This window comes from Dicentrarchus labrax, unplaced genomic scaffold, assembly GCF_905237075.1.
Source record: "Dicentrarchus labrax unplaced genomic scaffold, dlabrax2021, whole genome shotgun sequence".
Classification (NCBI taxonomy): Eukaryota; Metazoa; Chordata; class Actinopteri; family Moronidae; genus Dicentrarchus; species Dicentrarchus labrax.
Genome location: NW_026136711.1, coordinates 31380679 through 31403095, shown reverse-complemented (window position 1 = coordinate 31403095; position 22417 = coordinate 31380679). Strand labels below are relative to the sequence as shown.

Below are 22417 nucleotides of genomic sequence, written 5' to 3'. Positions count from 1 at the left end.
TTTGATTTATTGCCTTATTACGTAGCTTATAATTGTTATAACAGTTTCATATGACTGACAGCTGCATACCCTGTCACAACCCTTGTGTCTCCATGGCTCTGGTTTCTGGCTCTTTCCATCATGATGTAACAGGCTGACGGCTCATCACTTCGGCTGTTCATTGGGTGACATCACCGCAGCCAAATGCAGGGAGCCAATCCGTGATTAGAATACAGGAGACCGTCACAGGCTGTATGTCATGTGAGACCTGACACCCCACCATGATGACATAAACTCCAAGGTTGTGTCAATTTTTCTTTATGAATTCACTCAATGAATTAATGCCATGAAAATATCTGCTATTGGTGGCATTTTGTGGAGATTAAACTAATTTAACTGACAGGAAAAACTGTTGCTTGTATTTATATCCATAAGAGTTTAAACTAACTAGAGTCCAATTGCTTAATTATTTAATAAAAAAAAATAAGATCAGTGACATAGCTGGACATGAAAGTGAGTAATTTCATTGCAATCTCCCAATAAATTCATCTGTCTTCGATATTTCTAATGTGTGGAGTGTCTGACGTGATGATAGCACTAAAAGGAAAAGGTCAGGAGGGTCATCAAACTAATGGTAGTAATAATATATAAACAATAATAATCCTGGTCTAACTTGACCCTTGAAAGTTATTACAGTGGCACGAAACAGCCGTTCACGTGGAGTGTGCACTTGCATGTATTTGATTGGCTGACGCAGGGCCTTGTCAGATGACGTCGCGTTGCAGCAAACGTTGAGACAAGTTAACCAGGTGACCCTCTGTCTCGGCAGGCCTACTGCGTCAGGAGAAGGCTGCGTTGTTGGACACAGTCCAAAATACAGCCGACCCAAACAGAAAGTCAACACTGGCAGAAGCAGGATGTTCAGAGCAGACGCATGTCACAGAGAGTCCTGTGTTAGACACAGGATGCACAGACCTGAGACCTGCAGCAATACAACAGGACCCTGTGTAGATATAATGTAGCTCAAGTTAGAACAGCTGTTCCCTCACATTGGAAGAAGTCAGTTGAGGTGGTTTGGGCAACTTGAGGGCATGTCCCCATGGTGGGGTATAAAGCCACTGCAGGTGGGGTATAAAGCCACTGCAGGTGGGGTATAAAGCCACTGCAGGTGGGGTATAAAGCCACTGCAGGTGGGGTATAGAGCCACTAGGGGAAAAATATGTAGTGGAACAAACATTAATGAATATGATTTATGTTGGGGAAATGAATCTGATGAAATCTGATGCTTTTTCTTTTGCTGACATTTATTTGACTAACATTCAACTTGGATCCTTTTTTATTAGTTTTGGTTCCCCTATCATTCTGAACAATTGCTTAAACATGTGGGATGGGGTGGTGTGAACATTTTCCAGCTTCTGAACAGGGGGCGTGGCAGAAAACTTCTGAGAACTAGCTGCTTCTGGGCAAGTTCAACTCTGGAACTGACCCAGATAATAAGCTCACTGTGACTTGGGTAAGTGGGAAGGGAAAAGTTTGACCTGACAGTGGCGCAGGAGTTCATCAAAGTCTCCCTCAGGGCACAATAAATATCAGCAGAAAGTTTCACAGCAATCCATTAAATAATAGTTGAGATATTTCAGTCTGGAGTCTGGTGGTGGACTGACAGACCGTCATTGTGGTCTGTGGAGGCACGCCACCAGCATGGCTGAAAATATAAAGTGTGAAATAAAGGAACTATTATGAAAAGCATGAGCAGTCTATAAGGCAGTTACGTCTCTGGGAGAGAGAAAAAAAAGACAACTATGCACCTATAGTTGTGTGTATGTTATGCAGATGTGGTGTGGCATGCAGGACTTACATAATATGCAGAGAGTGAGATGGAAATGAACAGAATGTACTGATAGCACGTCGGACTCAGTCAAAACTTCATTTATTGTTGCAGCAGATGACTCTTAAGAAGTTTCAGAAGCTGACTTGACACTGACTCAGGTTGTGTTTTATCTGATATTTCCACCAAAATGTTATAAAAACCTCTGACAATTTGTTGTTGTAGTTTAATGATTCTCCAGTTTTGTGTATTAGGAAATACTACATTATAATTGTATTTATTTTTGTAATATTGTAATGGTAGTGTAAGACTTTGACTCAAGGGCAAATGTGTCTGCATGTGTGTATTTATGTGTGAACAGGACGGTTTGTGTATGTATGAAAAACACATTTAACATTGTATGTTTTTCTCTTTTTTCTTTGTAAAGTCATTCGTAATCACTGATTTCTATAAGTGTGTGTCTTTAAATAAAGTGAACAAGTTATGTAATGATTACTGACAATAATTTGCATATTAGCCTATTATTAAAGGATGAATACATTTTTTAGGTTGAACTGGTTTTTGTTTGTGTGAATCGCTTCGGAATGAAGCTACATATCTGAAGAGCTTTCATAACTGACTGCTGAGTCACTATTGTCACTGCCAGAATCCGTGGCTTTTAGCAGCGGAGCTCCTCGCTGTCAGCTGTGATTGAAGGTTGACAGTGAGTATGTTACTATTAAAAGACCATCAAAGCGACATAAACAATCATAATCGGATAAGCCGTAAGTAAGTCTCAAATAATGGGCTGCTGAGCTAATAACCTCATTGTGCTGTGTTTGTCTAAACTAGTTTTGTATTGAACTGAACGTGATACCCTGGAATAGCAGAACGTACGAATGAACAATGGTACGACTACAAATCTGAATGTGATCTCATTCAAATAAGCATAGAAATTACTGATCACAAGGTTTAATGAGTAAGTATAAATTAATATAGGAAAAAGCAGCCCAAACACGAGAGAGTGTATTTAAACAAACATATAAACTGGTTTGGACGAGGAAAGTTCTGAAGGTGTGTTAATTGGTTTGGGGTTTTGGAATGTGACAGTGTTTCAGTTGAAACATTCAAGTGCTGCAAATGGAGTAGAAACCACAACTATCAGATAAAATGACAGACATGCAAACAACAGGAATAGAAAACAGATGGAAAAATGTATGAATGTCTTTTTGTTAAATTTTTAGTTCACAGCATTTGGACAGAAATCCAGTGTTTTTCCAAAAATAAGTTATATCAAACCAAAAAAAAAGGCATATTTACTGTGGTTGTAGAAGCTTGTGTTGACAGAAGTTGAACCAGTTTGTCAGGTCTCACCTGTCAACCTCACCGCTGCTGTCTAACTTTATAGTTGAGATACGTTATTTTCACAGAGCAACAAATAAATAAATGTCTGTATATGAGTATCAGTGCAGCTCAGGAACAACTGAAAGTCCAAGCACTACAGCCTAAAAACAGTTCCTAAAAACAGGAGTTTGCTTGTTGTGGCCTAAAATGCCTAATTTCACAGAAGCTTTTCTGAAATATTGCAATGAATTTTGGGCATTTTCTTGCAATGAAACTGGCAGAGAAAGTAAAAACTGCAAAAAATAATTGTAGTTTTGTGTGTATGTCTGATTCATTAAAAAATTAGGGCAATGTCTTCCACTGGAAATTAAATCACTAGTAGTTTGGTGACGTATGGCTCAGTGTTGTACGCAGGGGACTTGCTATGATTGGTCAAATTTGCAGAGAAGTTGCGGTGACTGGACAAAATTGCGACGTCGCGCAGAATTCACAGGGATTGGTAGAATTTGCATTAATTGTTGAGATTGCAACTTGTTGACTGAAAAACAAAGACCCATCTATATAACAGCAATGTCAAGCCCTTCCTAATCTACACTTCTGAATGTTGGCGGGGAACCCAAAGCTGGTTCAACAACGGATGCATCCCGGGACTAACAAGATCATTAAAAACGAAAAAGCAAGAACATTACTGAAACCATTGACATAACGCAGGGCTGACTGCAAATGGAGGCAGATCTCATACCAAAGAAAACCTGGAAGATCAGAAATGACCCAGTGGGAGCCAAACTGTGTGACGGGACGAGCTAGCCATGGGGGGAAGCTCAACATGGCAACGGAGAACAAAGGAGGGAGCTCATTGTGGCAAACAAAAGAATAAAAACCTTAAAGCGAAACCAAATAAAGCACCGTGAATGCTTTGCAGATCCTTTCATTATAAACTTTTTCTTCTTCATGAAAACATTCAGTAGCATTATGATTCCTACAAAACGTAATGCCAATCAGTTTAACATTGATATTATTATGAACATTATTTTTAGGGCTGCAAGAGTCTATCACTACGTCTAGGATGCCCACCTAGCTTCTTTAACATCTTTTGTAACATCACACTGCAGTTTAAATGTTTAAAGCAAGTTAAAACCAGTAATGTTAAACAAAGCTGCAGCCTTTTAATTCTTTATGATGGATGAATTGGTAACATCTATTCACTGTAGAACCTTTAATCCCTGATACGCTTCAAAAAAATACCTCCACTTTCATCGGACAGGGCACCTAATACCTAAAGGAAATCAGTTTTGGGTTTGAAATAAACTGCTACAACGGCTTTTGGTGTGAAAGCAGAGTGGCCTGAGTCTAAAGATGCCTTTGGGAAACCCAACACTGGTCTGTGAGTCACAGTATAATCCTGTCCAGGAAGCTTTCCTTTGTCTGTGTGTGAGTGTTTGAGCGCAGACGTCACCGGGATCTGCTTTCAACAGCAGAGATCACAGGCAGAGGATGAACAGATCAGAGCAAGACAAAAGGGCCTATGAAGGGTTAAAAGTACACAAAGCATTCCTCCTCTGTTTTTTCCAGGAACGGAGAGAATATGTGAACAAGACAGAGACACAGTGAGTTTTAAACTTCACACAGCGCAAAGCAAACAGCAGCGGATGAGACGTCAGCCACATCAACAGGACTCAAGATTCAACACTGGATATAACCTTCAAATTACTATATCCTGCAAGTACACTGAGAGTATAGACTCGATTCCCTAAATAAAATAGAATATAAAATGTGTTAAAGCTACATTTCCCCCAAAATTTCTCTTTCCTCTACCACCAGTTTCAGTCAAGCCTCGATGTCGAAGTTTCAGCACAGCATCTGTGCAAAGTTGCCATTGAATTCCCACAGTAAGAAAGAAATTCTGTGATTAATTGTCTCTGAAGTTACGATGAGATTCGATGTCTGTCATGTCTGTAACGCATCTTTAAACCATTCACAACACATCATGCATGACGAACAGCCACCCGGGGCAGTGACTGTGTGCAGTATTATCACAGAAGTATCTAGAAACCGACGTTACAGCCAGAAGTACTGACGGATGGATACATTGTTCAAGTCAAGAAATAAATCCAAACGTATTTCTAAATTTCTGTTTGTGTACGATTAAACAAACATGATATAACGTGTTAATTAGTGAGCGTTAGAGGGGTTAGTATGTGTGTTTCTGAACTTTGGACAGGCTCACTGGTCCCCCCTTCTTCCAGTCTTTATGCTAAGCTATAGATTAATGACGTCAGCTCTGTACACACAAACATGAGCAGGATATTATCTAGTTTCTCAAAATGTCAAACTGTTCCTTCAAGATTCATAATATATAAGTTCAGTTGACCTCAGTCGTGTTGGTGAGACTCTACCTGCTCGCCCTGTAGGACCAGAATAAATGCAGGCTTTAGGAACGTGTGGGAATTAACACTAGACCCTGTTAGTGACCCCCCACTCCCTCCCCTTCTCTCTCTCCAGTCTGGTTCACTCCTTCCTATGGACTGTTGTTGTTGTCAATTGGATTAAAATATTACATAAATAAGATTATGTAATACTTTGTCTTTGTGCAGAGAGGCTGACTGACTGGCGGTGATGTAACACTTCGCTGGAACGGCATTATGGAGACAGCTGGGATTATCAGACACAACCCCCCGGTGCCTTGCTCAGCAGAACTCAACAGAGCTGACGGGCAGAATGGACACAGCTAATGGTAGAGATGAAGCGACCTACGAGGACGACTGAGGAAGCTAAGAAGAGAAAAAGAGAGAGAAGCCACCAGACAACAGCAAATCTGAGACTTTTAGTCTTTGGTGAGAGCTTTGTGAAATAAAAGGCTTGCTATGTCTTGTGTTGTTGCACTTGCTTGATGTTTTGCTGCATTAGACTCGCAGGATTTTCATTGTAAGTCATTTATAACAAATGTACATCTGTCCACATTTACGACAGCAGTATTGCAACTCGAACTTCTCAGATCGAAACAAATACCAAAGATGTTGCTGTAATATCCTCCATGAGCTGTGTGTCACTGCTACAACTGGTGACCGTGTTGGTACGTGGGCCAAATAAACGTGCCAAACCCGATTTACAGATGCAAACTTGATACAAAAAAAACCCATACTTTTACTCCCCATGGTTCAGGTTGTTTCAGTTTAAAGCTCAGCAGGTTCCAGTTGGTTGGCTGTGACTCAGAAGATGGAGATGGACAGCTTGTTGATGTCTTTGTCAGCCGCCTCCATTTACCTGCAAATTTAATTGACATGAAGGAATGTGAAACCTCTGCCGGCATGTAGTTATAGCTCATTCATTAGGGTAATTACATAACCCATAATCTACCATGCACCAGTTAGCTTTGTCCATCTCCATCTTCTTGACGACCGTGAGATGACAAGATGGATGATTAATTCACGTCTGTGTTTGTTAAAGGTGGGTTCAGTCATTCTGGTCAGTGTAGAGGTTGATTCTCAGTCCCAGGTGAAATACTTTGGCAATCCAAAGCGTCAGTGTTTGGCAATGAGACTCAACAATCTATCAAACAGAAATATAATAATTATAATTTGTGGTTTTACAAATATTTATTGACTTAGAGTTGGTGCGGTTGCCAGGCAACCAGCTGGTTGGTGGATAAACTGTTCTCTTTTTTTCTGTCTCTCCTTCTTCTCGACTGTTCTCGCTAACAGCTGTGGCGCGCTGTTCATCCACAGCTCGTCGTCCTATTTCGGTGCAGCGACTGTGTGCGGCTTCCTGAAATGATGCCAGGTTTGGTACCAACATGCCTATAACTATTTTTGGCAACCCGCGCTCTAGCTCGAGGCGCTGCATAGAACGCGCTGGACAAACAAACTAGATGCAGTGTGTGAATGAAGGGGCTTTAGAGATAGGTGTGTTTTTGAACTTTAGACAGAGTCAGGCTACCTGTTTCCCCCCCTCTTTTAGCTCAGCTCACCACATCCTGACTCCAGCTTTGTACTTAGCACGCAGGCCAGAGACTGATATGCATCTTCTCATCTCACAAGTGCAACATGCTGTTCATCAGTGTTATAGATAAGTGGTGATTAAATGCATTTATTCCCAGTTTACTGCCAGTATGTACCACGTTTTGCAACTTTCTGGTGACAAATCTTTAAACATGTGACATTACAGGGTGATGAGGAGAACCTGAATGCACCGTTTCTTGTATTTTCTCAAGCTTTAATAGGTAGTTTAGGTCACATTTGCTGACACCCTGACTAGAACCTGACAGTAGTGCATGAGCCAGATAATCTGGAGAAACAATCATGTTTCTCTGGCTCCTCCTCCTACTGCTCCTAATGGCATTTGTAAGAATCCACTAAGCCTGAACGATCAACAACCAATCAGAGCCAAGAGACATAATTGACTGTAAGTCTCATTCCCAGGTCGTCAAATACTGATGCTTATGACGTAGTAATGAGACTCAACAACTATCTCCAAACCACCAACCCAAAGCTTTGGTGCTTCTGTATGACACAGACAAACAGCAACGAGAGCATTGGCTCTTTAGATATAGGCTAGTTATTCTCAATGTCTGTCTGGATTTTAGTTCATGCTGCTATTTTATTGGACCACACAACACAAACATCAGCTCATTTGTATAGAATATAGAGATATAGAACAAAAAGTATAGAGAATGCTGATAAATTAAAATGTTATAAATGGCCTACAGAAGAGTGTGTGTGTGTGTGTGTGTGTGTGTGTGTGTGTGTGTGTGTGTGTGTGTGTGTGTGTGTGTCCATTACATATTGCTTATAATGCTTTACTTTTTCAACTGTAAGTGGGTCATCATCAAACACACTAAATATCTTTAGTTAAAAAAGGAAAATGTAAATCACATCGGAATAAATAACTTACAATATAAACACAGACAAGCAACGTTAAGGGCTAATTTGTTCAAGGATAATGTTCAAATGTGCAAATATATATATATATATATATATATATATATATATATATACACACACACATATAAAAAACCTGGAGACATAGGAACATATGTAAATGTTTCTCCTCCTACCAATTCATTTATTTCCACTGAAAGTAAAGAACATCCTGCTTCGTAGGAAAAAGAGAGTTCCCCTGCTTATTATTCTCATGTGACTCTGACTCAACTGATTCTTCCTTTTAAATGTCACTCTTTCACCTCATCTTTAAACCTCATTTCCCTCTTATTGTCCCAATGTATCTCTTATCTCTGTGGTAAATTTCCCTCCTTAACCCGGCTGTGTCTTCTATCTCTCTGCTCTGTCCATTTCTGACACATTAACAATTCTGAGTCTAAAGTCTGTTTTACTCTGATAGAGTGCAGTTAGTCATTAAGACGTTATTTTCTTGTATTCTTCCATTCAAGGACACAACTGTTTTTGTTACAGTCTCATTAACATTGAATATTCACTGCCAACAACATGTGAATGGATTATTCTTTCATTATGGTAACTAAAAAGTTCCCAGCTGCAATCTCTGAGTTCGGTTAATGAGTTCATGAAACTGGCTAACTTCTCTTTCACTCCCTGAAATTAATATAAGGTCATGACCTTTTTTTTCTGCAATGTAAAACACATACAACAATAATGTGGGTCTAGTTGACTGAATGTGCCCATAACACCGATCTCTGAGCATGTTTGCATAGATGTTTTGCATCTTTACAGATTTCCAGCCTGATGGTGCAGATGACTTCTGCAAGCTTTAGTGGCAAATTTAGATTTATCTCTCAGATCTGGTTCACATTATCTTTATAATGTGAACCATATCAGATTCCAGTGTGATCAGGTCCTGAAGTGACCCACATCACGAACGTATATATCTAGAGTAAAAGTCAGTTGAATTCTGATCTGACAGTTCACACGTCTCATCGCAGACCTGTATCTGATTTGGACCACATATGAAACTGGTGAAGTGAAGAAATCAGATTCTCTTTGACGAAAAAAATCAAGTCATAATGACTCGACTATTCTCCTTTGAGGTGACGGACGGAGGCAGATTAGGTAGGTGAATGTTTGGTGTTTAAGCTTTCTTTGTTTAAATCTATTCGTCTGCATGTATGTTTCATCCCCACCTGGTAACCTGCCAGACTGCTCTTTTGTCTCCACTTGTTTAAATCTTTGTTTGCTCCAAACCCAGACAGGAAGCCAATAGTGCCACTGACAGTGTTGCCAAGGGAAAGATTTATAAACACCTCTGTTACCAAGGCTGCAGGTGCTCAAGGTAAAATCTGTCCCTGACTGTCGGCCCATTATGTTGGACCACAGTTCTCTTTTCTATACACCAATACAACATAGAATAAAAAGCATTATCCTATAATGGATTTGTTAAATACAATCCAGAAACATCTCACTTTGGTTATAACATTAAGATTCAAGCATGGTGAGACTTTGGTATGTTGTTTAAAAGTTGTTTTTACATGATTTAAGGTTTTTATTGCAAACATAATATTGTATTCTGCATTATAAAGTTTAGCATAATTACACTGACTAATTTAAATAATAAATAGTTCACACATACCAAGGTAAAAATATTACTAAGTTTGGCAAAATTTTAAGCGAGAACTGGTACTAAATGAAGAGCCGTTTGGGAGCCGAAAGAGGAATTCCCATCACAAATAATTTCCAAGATTTCACTGGCTGGTCTTAGGGAGGCTCTGCAATGATTGATTATGTGTTGGTTTTCCCAAAATATGGAGGAATAAATAATCTTGTTGTCATGTGCAATGATGACTTATATATAAACCTGGACAACCTCCTAATCAATTAGTAAGAATCTCCAACATCTAAAGCCTAAAGTTTGAAATGGAAGTGAACATATTCTTCATAGTTATCATCAGGGTAACCAGGTGTCCAAGTTCATGTGTTTATTGAGACAATGTCCCACATATTGATTGACTCTAGTTTTCCAAAGTCAGCCCTGCAAGTCATACGCTTTTATAAAGTCTGGTTTTATCCAGTGGCTGTGAAGAAAGCAGGGAAGGCGCTGTGTTTGATGTCAGTCAAAGTGCAGATTAACCTTTGTTACACTACGCCCAACATGGAAAACTGCAAGTCACCACAAAGTCAGAAGCTATGCTGATATAAGGAATCTGCCAAATATGAAACGGAAGAAAGGGAAATACAGATACAATAAAGACTGAGAAACTGCTTATAACTGGGTGAATCCGGTGGAAGCCGACTATCGCAGACTATTGCAAAAGACCATACGAGCTTTGGAACTTCAGCTTCCTTTTGCTTTTCTATATTTACTTAGTGTGGGAACTGGGGAAGTTGCATTCAAGTCCTTCACATGCTAAAGGTCTAACTTGTAATCTAGATAGTTGTGGCTAAATCAACCAGAGGGAAAAGCATAGAGATGTTCTAAGCTACGGGGCACAACAGAAATGTTTATTTTTTAGGTTCGGTAGACATTATATCAACCTTTTGGACTACCTCACAGCGTTGGTAATGTGTCCCACACACAAACATACTCTATCTCCCAAATTTGAGTTTGTTGAGACGTCCCAAATTTGAGTTTTGAAAGATCCTGCTAATAAACAAACAAGAAAACTGGACTGAAAACAACCGCCCTGGGGACAGTAACACAACCGCTATCAACACTGCTTCTATATATACAACTACTGCAAATACTGGTGTCAAATGTCCTTTGAGGAAACTGGAAAATTAAGTGGTGTACATATGAGGACCCTAATGCAAGGATCAGTTCACATTACAAAAGACATATTTTCTGACTTACCTCTGAAGAGCAGATTGTTTCTGTTTTATTTGTCCAGGTTTTGAGTTATTTGCCTCCAGAAAATAGAAAATCTGCCTCCATCCCAACAGAAACTGGAAACTGGGGGAAACAGTTAACGTAGCTTTGTCAAATTATAACAAAATCCTCCTACCAGCTCACTAATTATCACTTTATATCCAGTTGGTTTAATATATTCTAAAAACAACTATAGGTATGCCATTTTACAAGGGGTAAACTGTACCAGAGTATTTCTTGTCTGAGACCAGTAACTTCCTGGACTTCCCTCCTTTTCAGAGGCAAGAAATTGTTTCCAGAATAATTTCCTAATGCTAAGCTAACTTACCTGGCTGCTCACGGTATCTTCCCCATACAGATATGAGAGTTGTATCAATCCTCTCATCTGAATCAGTGCAGTAAGGGAGTGTTGGTTCAGGCAGTGGTTCTCAAACTTTTCTCATCAATGCAACCACTTTGAAATAGTTTCCTGTCAAGTCTTCCCTGACCAGTGCAGAGGTACACTAGTGCACCATGAGTGTCTTCATTAATAATAACAAAAACCTTGTAACTGGAAACCTTTAATGCTTTGGGAAGGTTGCAGATCGTTGAGGAAAAATTCCATTCAATATATTCATGTCTGTATTTGACGATCTGGGAATGAGAACGGGCTGTAAAACTCTCAAAAAATGCCCTATCTGCAGCCACTGTACAGGTTGTCCCTTCTGGGCTACTGTAGAAATATGGCAGACTCCATGGAAGTCAAACTGCAGCGATTCCAATATTGAGGTGATTATACATTAATGAAAACATACCTATGAATATTATATTACATTTCTGCCAATAGATCGTCCTAAATGTTTCACACTGGACCTTTAAACCCTTTTTTAAATCCCAGACAGTAGAAACACTGGCTTAAAGAACCGGTGAGGCTTATTACACAACTCTGGAAGCTTATCGCAGTAGCAACCATTTTATCTTTCATCTCGGCGAATCCCGAGATAAAAAGCAGAAATACAGCATTCACGTCACAGAGTAGCCCGCCAGGAATGTGCCCTTGATTGGCCATTGCAGCAGCTTTCCAGATGACATCCCGCTGCAGACAACGTAGAGCAACTTTTTTACGTGAGGTCCCCTGTGATCTTTTCCATGCAGTTGGTCTGAACGCAACCCTCACGCAGCTCTTTGAAGAAGTGAGGACCAGACGAAATGTCCTCATTCACAACTTTAACTGGTTCTCACAAAGACAGAAGTACACACACACACACACACACACACACACACACACACAGCTCACATGGGCATGTCTAGACATGTCCCTCGCATGTTTCGCTGTGTGACCCTGTGACCCTTTGTCAATGAGCAGACCTCACCAGGTCGCACATACACACACACACACACAGGATACTTCCCTAATCCCTCAGTCTGCTGAACTTGCTAACCCCCAGATCTCCAACAAAGCTCGAACTCAAACTAACTTCAATAGAACAGAGTTTGTCTTTATGTTTTTTGTTCCTCTGCCTTCATCATTTGTCATTTACGTTCCCTGAATCTGCTCCTTCTTTTTATAGTGGATTTTATTTGTTCCACAACTTTTTAATACAAGCCGGAGTCCTTGTCTGCAGATTTTAGAAACTCTTATTTATGGTCACTTCTGTTGCTTCTTACAGAACACACACTGAAACTTGTTGCTCTGTTTTCCTCAGTATAAGCCTCTTTGTAGCATTCATGGATTTACTTTAATTAGACCTCATGTTTGATTCTGTTCTGGGCGGCTTCAGGGGGAATTACGGGGTCAGTTAGGTTGCTTTTGAGTACACAAAGTTTTAAAACGGACGTGTTATTTAATTACAATTAATTTAATGCGCATGTATGTAATGCATGTCTCATTTAAGGACCTTGGGTTGTTTTTTCTTTTGCTTCTTTTGATGTAGATCAGTGGTTCCCAACCTGGGGGTCGGCAAGGATTCACAGGGGCTCACAATGCCTTGATTTTAAGGGGTGTAAGAAAAGTTTAGGCCTATATCTCAGCATTTTGTTCATTTTTGTGAAGAAAACCAAATTAGATTAGTATTTTTAAGGTTTAAATTATTATTTAAGATCTAAACTTTGAAGATCTGAACACAAGTTATATTCACAGAGCCTGAAGTCTCTGCCCAACTGCCTCGTCTGGCATTAGAAAAGAAAAACAACCAAAGAGCTAATAGAAAAATGGCCAAGTGTCAGGGAGAAGAAAACACTGAATTTGTCAAAAATGAAAGCTTTTAAGTGTGTATGATTGTTAAAAACATAATACAGAGAGAGAATTGTATAAAAAGTTCCCTAAAATGATCAGGAAAACTCGACTCTGATGCTCACAGAACAGTTTCAGTCATTTATTATTATTTTCTCTATTTCTCTAACCCTGATTTATTCTCCACAATAACACAACAGTTATAAATCCATCCATCCACTGGAGGATGTGACACAGTAATAAATGATTCATCCGTGAAAGCCGAGGTCAAGGCCAAGAAGAAACACAATCCCCATGTTTACAACCAGAGAGCTACTGAGTCACTGCTGCTTTAAAATAAACATTACAACAACATCAGGACCACAACTACAACACTACAACTATAACTACCAGTACTACAAACACTTATACTCCCTCCACAGCTACAACTGCTGCAGTGTGCTGCTAAGTGTAACTACCACTAATAAGTTAATACTTCTACCTCAACTACTGCCGCTAATTAAAATAAAGATAGTGCTACTTGGTTTTTATGACTCTCTTTGAGCTCTTTGTAACATATTTAAAGCTGCATAAATGATGTTTTTGCAACCTGAGGGCTGCAGAACAAGATGTAAAAACAACCTCATGAGTACCGGCATTCCACAAAGACCTCTGATTGGCTAGCGTTTGTTGGCTTCATCGGTTTAGTTGGTTAGGTTGGGCAATTAGGCACATTAGTGGAGGAATATGGGTGCATCTCTGTGAAAACACATGGCTAGCGTAATGCTGAAAATGTCCATGTTAAAATGGATAAAAAAACGGCAGAAGTTTTAGGATTAGAGTAATGTTCTTGCGTCTCTGTGTTTGCCTAATTTCATGGCGATCCATCCAATAGCTGTTGAGTTTTTAGTCTTTTAGAGGAGTCTTTCGCTGTAGAGTGGCTAAAATATTGATTGGCACAGCTTTCAATTAAACTCTGATTTATTTTTTGTTAGGGTTAGGTTGTTAACTGTTTTCATAATTCACAGAATGGCAGCAAACACGAGTATCTGATAAACTGTGTAACTTTGCAGTGGCTGATTAAAGTAAACTGTGGGCTTCGACACAATGTATAAAAAAGGGAACCATAAAACTTAAAGATTGAAAATTGAAATTGGTTAAACGTAAGTTCAATATTGGTTCAGAAGCTTTTAAACGCTCAAAACAAGTAAAGAAAGATTCAAACTCTGTGCAGCTTCAGTTGGAAGTACCAGCTGGTAATAATTCTGCTGCTAGCTGTAGATGAATGAGCCTTATCGTATAATAAACTGGGGTGTGTGTGTGTGTGTGTGTGTGTCTGTGTGTGTGTCTGTGTGTGTGTGTAAATCCTGTGTTTGCATACCTCCATGGTTAGTCAGGTCCAATAGCCACTTATCCTTATCTGTACAGTAAATAATATCGTCACATGACAGGACTAGAACAGAAGTTACTTCCTGTAATAAAGTCACGGTCAACAATATTTGGAGTGTATCTCACGACTGTATGTGAAGTTATTATTTTGAACAACAGTTTATGACTTGTAATCAAAATGTCACCAGTTTGAGAACTCTTAAAGAACATAAATACAGATAGAGGCTAAATAAAACCTCCCCAAAACGTGACCAACGTGTGCTGTTTGTATTTATAATTAAAGCCTCTTAAACTTTTCCACAGTCAGTTATCAGTGAGTCGTTTTGATCTAAAAAGATAACGGAGTCAATAAGGTTTAAATTTTAGACATTTTTACAATCGAGGGCAATAAAATATTTCACCATGGTGTTGATGGTGTTATAAAAATATCTAACAAAGGCGAAATGATTAAGTCATTGTGACATGGCAATGCAGTTGTTGTTTTTTTTATAATTTATATGAATTATATAATATGAATATATTTTAACTCTATTTTAACTGGTGCATCCAATAATTTTTTTAGATTTGATCAGCTGCTGAATCAGCTAAAAAGCTAAACTCACATAAGCCTAGTTCCAATATCCCCAATATTAAACACTAGCAGTGTTTACTAGCTCACTGGTGACATATAGATTCATGTCTGGGAGGGTTTAGTGCTTATTGGAACTGGGCCATTACTGTATCATTTTCACAGCTTCTTTTTGCGTAGTATTTGTGTCTTCTAATGGCTGAAATACATGGGACACGGACATGACGCATAGGGCAGAGTGGGGTTTTTTTTAGCTGATACACAGACTGTTTTGATATTGTGTGGTTGTGTGCAAGCTCCACTGTGTGCATATTGTGTTGTGCCAAGTGATAATGCAGCTGGTTATCCAGTTAGAAGGTTAAATTAATTTCTTTTCACAGATATAAGTCACAAAGAGTTTTATAGAGGCAATATACAGAAATCAAAAAGGAAGGTAAAACACATCATTAAAAAACAAATAAAAACACAATACATACACAAATACATAAAATGCAAACCTTGTGCATACAGGTAACCCAAATGTCTGAACAGGTATGTCTTTAGTCCTTTTGAAAGAACCTACAGAATCCACAGGCCATAGGGGAAAGGGCAGGGGCGTGAGACCGACAGCAGGTTTAACACATTTAATCTAAGGAAGCGAGTTAATGAGTAAGGGTGCAGTAGGTCAGTTACATATTCTGCATATACGAGCCTGACTGTGCAAAGCTCTGTAAGTAAGAGTGAGATGTTTAAACTGCATCATATATGCAACAGGGAGCCAGTGAAGAGATCTAAGTATAGGGGTAATGTGAGACTGTCTATTCGATCTACTGTAGTAGTCGTGCAACAGCATTCAGTATGCATGTATAAGCATCTCTAACTCAACAGGTGAAACTACAGATCTCAGGTTGTTCATATTTATTAGGAGGAAAAATACGATCTGGTTTGAATATTCAGGATTTGGAAGTGTAGGTTAAACGTATTAACTGGCACTGAATTAATTAACTGGATCTCATTTTAACTACAGGATCATAGATACACATTGATTTATTTTAATGTGAAATGTAAGAACACCCACAAGGTTTCTCTGCTGCATCCCATTTCCCCTACAATGAGGTATTCATTTGTATCATTTTTAAACAGATAGTACCCATCTTTTACACAGTTCTATGTAGTTTTTACTTTTTACGTACTGAAAAATAAACATATCAGATACCGTGTAAAGCCGCGTCCATGCCTCACATATTTTGGCCGTAAGTTGATTTTCATCAACATAGTTCATCAGAGGGTCCTTCACAACACAACAACACAAAGTTGACACACCTCTGGTCTCTCTGTTTTGTGGTGCAGGTGTGGTAAAGCTAACACACACTGATGCTGCCATGATCTTGGCATCTTTTTTCTACTTCAGGTCCCTTCATTGTTTCCAAGAGCTGTGTGTGACTGCTGCTGCTCCAACTGCCAAACTACAACACTGTAACTGCCTTGCCATTGTGACATCCGCCGGCATGCACCTGTTTCTCTCACAGTGGTCCCGCTGTGTCTGTCTGCTGTTTGGTGCTGAACAGGTAGAGCATACAGAGTGGTTTTAGAGCTTTTTCACATAAGTTGTGTCTGGACAGCTGAACAATGAGCTAAAACTCGCTGTAAAGCTCCATAAAGCGGAGAGCAGAAGATTCTTTATAGGTTCATCATCAACACATTGTCACATTGTTCTCACATTGTATACATAAAATATCAATTATAGCTGCTTTAGGTTGATCTAAATGTTCAGTAAAAGCCTGACCTATAAAACCCAAAGCTGTGTGTGTGTATCTGTGTGTGTATCTGTGTGTCTTGAGGTAAGTAGGGCCTGTAAAAAAAAATGTGGCACTGGGAGTCCAGAATAAATTCCAGTCCAGACAATAAAGTGAACAAACCTGATGAATGAATGATGGATAAGCTCACACACACACACACACACACACACACACACACACACACACACACACACACACACACACACACACACACACACACTGCATAGCACAGTGTAGTTAAGTGGGTGACCTGGATACCACTCTCATGTGAGGAGACGTGCTAACGGCCATCTCTTTTCTTCTTTCAATGTCTTTATGCTCCTCTGCTCCAGTCTCCTTTCAGTTTTTTAGCTCTCTCTCTCTTCCTCAGATGTCCATGTAGTGTATTGTAGTGTTGTATGTAGTGAGGGCCAAATCTGCACCTCTTCTGTAGCTTATGTTAATCTCTTAATGCTCCTTTCTGCCTGAGGTCAAGCAGCAGATGTTAAGTGATAATATGGCCAAATTTTTGGGTGAGCTAAATATGCAAACTTCGTCTTAACATGTCTGTAACAGAGGTCGAGAGGCAGTTTACACTCTGTGCAGGTCCCCAGTCAATCACAGGGCTGACACATACACACAGACAACAGAGAAAAGCCTTCAATGCCGTTCTCTGCTCTTCTTTTAATGAAGAAATACTTTCCAGTACACTTTCTTATATAACTGATGCTAGCAGCATCTATGCTAAAGTCTTTAGTAACTGCCATTGTTGTTTTCTTTTCCTCCACATTGTCACACACACCTGTAGCTCATACCATCCCCTCTCTCTCTCCTCTCTTTCCTTTCTCTTCTACTGACACTATCCATTAAAGGAAATAAATCAAAAATTGGAGAGTCAGGAGAACACCACATTGTTCCTTTTGGATTATAAAATAATGATGAAATGAAAATTAAAAAGGGAACATCAGTGGGCTCTTACATTGTAAGAAACAGTTCGTCGTCCTCCAGGTGTTTCAGAGCAGAAGGTTACTAACACAGTATACCTGATTCCATGACTAAAACAGTGTTTACTGGAAAAACTGACCTGCGCTGGAGGGGAGGGTGCGAACTAAAAGGTTCAAAGGTAACCAGGTCATTCACTTTACAACACAGAGGTGTAAATGTCTGTGTGTGCTGCTGTACCGCTTTCCTTTTGAGGACCAGTTTGTTTTGAGGGTTAAAGTTAGATTGATCGTTGTGAAGGTTAAAGTCTTATTATGCTTGAAATGAATCAGGTCGTATGCATGTCATTCCACCACGTCTGACGGTAAAAAATCACCAGTTCTAAAAGACCAGAGTGTGTCTGATTCAGTCGCATCTAGTAGTGAAGTTTTAGTTTGAACATAATTGAACATCGTTGACAATCTGGGAATGGTTTGTCCGTTCTGGGCTACTGTAGAAACATGATGGTTCAACATGGTGGACTCAATGAAATAAAAATGGCTTTAAGGTTAACAAAAACACAATGATTAAAACATACCTATCAATATTATATATTTTTGCCAATTGATCCTCCATGTCATGGCGTCGTTCAGTCTGCATCCCACTTCCCAGAGCCGGATAATAATCCAGTCGGAGAATCAGCCCAGGCCGATCTCCATCGCCTCTCGCACCTACTGAATGTTGTGTACAAGCGTGTGACTAATCATGTGGGATGACAAACAGGGATCATCAGCTGGCCAGAATACAGGGAATTCTCCCGATGCTCAGGATGGCCAGTCTGGGCCTGCCGCTGCCTCCTTTCAGTCTGGAACTGTGTGTCTTTTGTCATACGTAGAGAGGATAGGGAATTAGTTTCTCCCGTGTTTCACTATATTATTCACTATATTCTTCTCATGATATGCAAGGACATTAAATACCTTGTCCTTTTTCTCACTGATGATTTGGATGATAATATTTATTGATAGTGTCGTAAACTTTATGCTCTGGCTAATATGTTGATTCGCAAGTTCAGTATATACAGCTCATTCTTGGTGAAGCTACAGGAACAGTATTATGCGGAGGCTCATAGTAGCGTATAATCATGCTTCAGGTTCTCAGATTGCATAGAGCCAGTGAACTGTTCGTGTCCTCTGGTGTTCATTCTTCTTAGACATCTGATGTGTAATCCTACGTGTTGCTGCAGAGCATCAGCCTCATAGGGGCCTTAACAGCGGCAGGAAGAGCTGCTCTCGGTAGTCACACAGGCGAGTTAGCCCACATATGAACGAATGAATGACCTTTTATAACTAGGTTGGGAAACAAAGACCTCAAGCACACCTTATCTGTTCACTCCCTCCTTGACTCATTTTCCACATCCCTCCCCCCCCAAACCCTTTCTTTTACTCTCCCACTCTTATCCAAATACAGGAACCACTGGGGCTCTCTACAAGAGATACGAAGAGACAGCCTCCCCCACTCAGAGTCTCACAACCCACTCGGTTTCCTCTTACATCGCGCTGATCCCCTCCATCCATTCATCCATCCGCCAACAGACCTTCATTCCTCGACCTTCATTCCTCAACCTTCATTCCTCGACCTTCATCCCTTCATCCCTCAACCCTCAGTATACCACTTATATACAAGAGTTACTGTGCTGTGTGCGATGTGTTGGTGGTTTTCCTCCATGTAATCTTCCCCAGACTTTCACAGACTTTCCAGATCCAGTAAGTTTGATTGGCGTGGTCGTTGTTAGTGTTTTCATCACATCCTATTATTTCCTTTCTTTTTATTGCTATGGACCCTCTTGTGAGTCTAAATTAAAGTTTTAATTGAATTGTATGTCTTCATAGTCGGGACATAAGGTATCTTGTGAACTAGGCTAACATCGCACCCTTTCAGACGAGTACGTTCAGGTTGTTGTAAAGATTTAACGTGACAGAAGTAGCTGTGTGCGGAATGAAAAAAGAAAGCCGGCGAGAGAAGTTCAAACCCTGCCACGCCTCGATATTTAATGACAGCGTAAAAGGAGGTGTGAATGTCGGATTAGCTAGTTACAACAATACGTGTGGTTGCGTTGTTTGGATTAGAGTTGTTGCTTCAGGCAACGCTGAGGCAATGATATACAATCCAGGAAATCCAGCTTGAGTAACAGATCTATGAATCTGAAGGCTTCTCAAATAACAAAACACTGCACAGGGGTTTGTAATACAGGATTTTATCTGCCATCGAGATACATAAGGAGTAGAAATACATTATTCAGGAATGTGTGCTTGAATGTATGTGACTGGCCAAAGCAATGTCTTGCCAGATGACATTACGCTGCCATGCGTGATGCCAGTCTTTTTATGATCTGAAGTCGGTCTGAGCAGGAGTCTACAGGAGCCTCCTCACAACGAACAGAGTGAAGTTGGTAAAGTTCAGACATTGTTGATTAAGAAGCAAAAGGCTGAAGCGTACTGGTGCCTTTAAAAGAGCACTCCACCGATTTAGCATTGCACTCCTGTACCGGTTGAACGGTATAGACGCTCGAAACAACGACTTTGGTAACCTGTGAAAAAACTAAAATTTGATAATGTTTCACCAGGATTTCCAGAATCCTCTACAATATGTTATTAACAGCCTATTGTCACTTTCTCAGTTGAAAGCCAGTATAGATACAAAACACAGGAGCCAAACTGCAGTCCTACTCTTAACTCACTCATCAACCACATCTTCCTGTTGACATGGATTTGTTGCTTCCTGCATTAAACGTCTGTCCTATTTACTCTGACTTCCTGAGGACTAAGGGTTAAAGACTACGTACAAACACAATACCGCAAGTCCTTTTACCTCGTAGTAGTTGAAGAACTTCTCCTGTTACAACGTCCTGGAAGCTTCTCACTTACAGCACCTCAGTTACAAGGTTTTATATAAAACATGAATTGCTTTGAAATTACGTCTCCCTGTAGACATTCTGCCTACCAGTGCAATATGACGACTTACAACTGAACAAATTATCAAAACGATTAAACAAATTTATGTTTTGTGACTCGTTGATGTTGTAGCTGCATTTTAGCTGGTTGAAAAGAGGGACTGAATATCACCCAGGGTTCAACTAGAAATACACGTTGGGATGGAAAGTTTAACAAAAGAATCCAAATGCAGCAGAACTTATCGTATTTTTTATTCCACACATTCTTCTCTGCCGCCGCCTACAATGCGACTCGACCACCGACAGCTCTGTCAGAGATGTAGCCTCGAGCCTAAACATCCCTCCATGCCTACACATTTTTTTATGACTTCAGCCCCAACCAACACTGGCACAATTTACATTTCTATTCACATAGCTCCCTCTGCAGTGTGTGAACTGTGTGAAATCAGAGGAACTCCCCTTGAAACACGCTATCATAGCTGCCATCACTCACTGACGGGCAACAAGCTCCACATACCTGCACAAACAGTATAATGGAGTATTATGTGTCCCGTCCTGTTTGTTCAGTGTTGTTTATCATTGCATGTGTGTGTGTGTGTGTGTGTGTGTGTGTGTGTGTGTGTGTGTGTGTAACTGTAATCTGACCGGAGACTGCAGATCCAAATACACTGTAGCCCCCCACTCTAACACCAAATTACAACATGTATCTCTAATATTGGACATGGTTCCTTACAAATAACAGTAGATAAATGTGTATAGATGACACGACTGTAGATATTTAATCTACCGACAACATATACAAGAGTTACTGTGCTGTGTGCGATGTGTTGGTGGTTTTCCTCCATGTAATCCTTCCCCAGACTTTCACAGACTGTTTATCCAGCTATAAAGCTATAAAGAGCTTAATAAAAGAATAAGGTTTCCAGATCACCAACATCACAATCGGCCAATAGAATGTAGAGCATGTGAGTGTGTGTGTGTGTGTGTGTGTGTGTGTGTGTGTGTGTGTGTGTGTGTGTGTGGTTCAATAGCCATCGGTTAGTCATTGTGCTAAGTAAAGACCCAACACCTGCTGCGGTGGATTTACCAGGACAGAAGAGCACTGGAGAGAGACAAGAGAGATACATTATGTGGCCAGACGTTTGTGGACAACTGAACAACCACATATATATATATATATATATATATATATATATATATATATATATATATATACTACATATTCCACAGTCACAGGCTATAATCAGCCTCCACACTTCTGGATCTGAGGTCCACACAATGTTTGAATCTGTCTGGAGGGATTTGCATGGATGTTTTACATTTTATACTATATTATGTTGATACTTTTTACTGTTTTATTACATTACTGTGTTATATTTCTGTACTAATACAGGTGTAGTTGATGGTAGCTCCTTCACACTCCTTTTAAGTTATTTTTTCTGCTTTATTGCTGAAACATCACTGAACGACGTCTGATTGGATTTTAAGGGACTAAATCAAAATTGTTTAAATCATCTGGATTCAGGTGTGAAAATGTTGAGTTGAGCAAAATCTGTATTCTTCATTCCTTCTCTCGGCTGCTTTATGATGACTTATAACATATTGTTATGGGAATATCATTTATTTAAAGGAATGAAACAACATATATGTTTATGTTTTATAGCATTTATCATTTTTAATTTTTTATATATATATATCTTTACTTTTTTCTGTTTATCTGTACTTATTTCTGTCTGTGTGC

At 39.7% G+C, this 22417-nt stretch overlaps 2 long non-coding RNA genes across 2 annotated transcripts; one reads left to right on the top strand and one right to left on the bottom strand.

Moving 5' to 3' along the window:
• The first annotated feature begins 287 nt into the window (after positions 1-287).
• LOC127371338 (uncharacterized) lies at positions 288-19457 on the top strand. Its single transcript, XR_007886389.1, has 4 exons — positions 288-2575; positions 5725-5964; positions 16439-16595; positions 19194-19457. It is a non-coding gene; the product is annotated as an uncharacterized LOC127371338 (long non-coding RNA).
• On the bottom strand, positions 5808-11682 carry LOC127371341 (uncharacterized). Its single transcript, XR_007886392.1, has 4 exons — positions 11229-11682; positions 10886-10984; positions 6495-6679; positions 5808-6394 (listed from the first exon to the last, which is right to left on the bottom strand). It is a non-coding gene; the product is annotated as an uncharacterized LOC127371341 (long non-coding RNA).
• Positions 19458-22417: the final 2960 nt, after the last annotated feature.